The sequence below is a fragment of the Hyperoodon ampullatus genome, assembly GCF_949752795.1.
Source record: "Hyperoodon ampullatus genome assembly, chromosome: 5".
NCBI lineage: Eukaryota > Metazoa > Chordata > Mammalia > Artiodactyla > Ziphiidae > Hyperoodon > Hyperoodon ampullatus.
In genome coordinates, this window is record NC_136918.1 from 76,227,045 (window position 1) to 76,229,356 (window position 2,312).

Sequence of the window (2,312 nt, forward strand, 5' to 3'; positions counted from 1 at the left end):
CCCCAAGGTCAGGCTAGCGCGGTGGGTTCTCCGTAGATGAGCGGCCACCCTCCAGGCCTCGCCTGGCCTGACGCCTTTCTGAGACGGCAGTGATGGCGGCGTCCCCTTGCGGGACCCCTGCTTTGCGGCACTTTCCCCTGGTTTCTCGTGCGCTCAGCCGAGTAAACCAGACCGTAAGCTACTGACTCTCCAGCCCACAGGGGTAGAGCCTGTCCTGCCCGAGGGATGTTTTCTGGCTGTCTGGGCTCACGGTGGGCATTGGGTGCACAAACTTGTTGAGAAGCTAAATGCTGGCACAAGGGCCACCACGTTGGGGCCAGTCACCGGTGGCCCTGAAGTTCAAGGGCAAGGCCCACACCTTTCTCTTTTCCTCCCAGCGGCGGCCGCTTCCCTGACCTGAAGGCACCGCATCTGCTGGTCCAGCCCCTGCCCCTTATTCCACCCAGCAAGGTGCCTGGGCCACCAGCTCTGCCTCACCACACGCTCGTGACCCGCCCAGTGCTCCTTTAAGGCCCGAGTCAGCGGCCGGGACTTTTGGGTGCCTGCCGACCCCGTCGGTACCTTTGTCGACCGACAGCACCACCCCCCACCCGGGCCCACGTCTCTGTCATCCCCTGACCGTGCGCTCCTCCGTTCTTCCCTTGGTGGCCTCGGGCTTCCTGCTCGACATGGGGTCCTGTGCTGGAACCATCCCGGGAACGGGGTGCATCCGGCAGGCATCTTCAGGCCAAAGGGCACCGATGCCCACACCACGCCGACTGCCAAGAAGCGGGAGCTGACGCATCCCTCTCCAGACCCGACTTTCCAACGCGATGCCACACCAGACAGAAAACCTTCTGTAGATGCTTATTCTACTTCAAGTAACAAAGCTATGAAGCTCCATGTTTTAATGTACAGTGATATAATTCTTTGCAATATAAAATACAATTTACAAAAATTTCTATCAAGTAAACCTAAACAAACACACTTCATTTTTTACATTTGTTGTAAATTAGAAAAATTTTGTTTTACACGTAAAAAAGCCTTCACATGTCGTTAGATGTTGGAACTCGTCGCCACTTTAACGTAACCTACTGACAGGGTCTCTAACACCAATCACTCCAAATTGCTAAGTTCTCGATGTTCTCATAACTTAAACGTTTTTGCTAGAAACTGAAAAATCTGTAGTGATGTTCAATGGAACAGACTCCAAAGAAAAAATGAAATTCTCTCATTTTATGTTTGCAAAAGTAACTTTATGAAAATATAAAAAAATTATCAAAGTTTCTTTGTACAGTCAAATAAACGAGCACGTTTTTTCTCTCTTTCGCACTTCAGAAGTACTTGGAAAATACACATGACGAGAAGCGGTATACTGTGTCTCACAGTGAAAAGCTTTCTAGTTGGCAGTTCTTAAGCTAGTATCACTATTTTATCTCAGGCTTTACACAAATATTGTTCCGTTTCAACGACAAACGTTGAGATTTGTCACCTGACAAGTACCACAGTGCAGAGCTCGTGCACCTTTCCCGGGACAGAGAACGAACCGCTCAGATGGTAAAGTTCAACAAACAAAAACGTTCCTGATTATCCAAATCAAAGAAACCTACTCCCTCCACCCACCCTGCCTTTTAAAGTACACTTGATTGCTTTCTTTTCTCACTTTCTTTAGGCTGGTAAAATTTACACCTTTCAAAATAAATTGTTCTTTAAAATTCCACAATTTCTATGCAGATGTTGCTTTTAATCCTGTTTGGGGCTGGGGGGAACATGTAAGGCGATACCTAAACACTGAGCAAAACCAAGAAATGTGTTTTTGTTTCCTGGTTGAAATTTGTATTTCAAATTTCTTCATGACAAGAGAAAGATGCACCTGTAAGTCTGGTGTTTCTCAACATTCCAGAGACGAGCTGACACAGCCATGCACAGAAACACGCGGCCGCCTGCCCCGAACCCTGTGAAGTTAGCTTCTGGAAACAGGTATCACAGATGAGAAGATGTCAGGAAAGGTATGGCTCTGAGGTCCACTAAACTCCCTTAAAATTTACAACAGTCAAGTTATGAGAAAAGATAACTTTATACTCTGAAAAGCAATATGCTCTTGTAGACACTTTCCCATTTCAGTACATTCAAATGGACATGTTAAAGACTTCTTAGTTTTTTGTTTTTATTTAAAAAGCGTCAGAATTGTAAAGGTGTGAAATTTTGTAAGAAATAATCACACACAAAATTACAGTAATTTCTCAAGTCCAGAAGGTTCTGTCCTGTGCGTCAGCTCCCAGCTCTTTCCAAGACCACCTGCTTAGCATGTGAGCGCGGCTTCACGGGCGGCC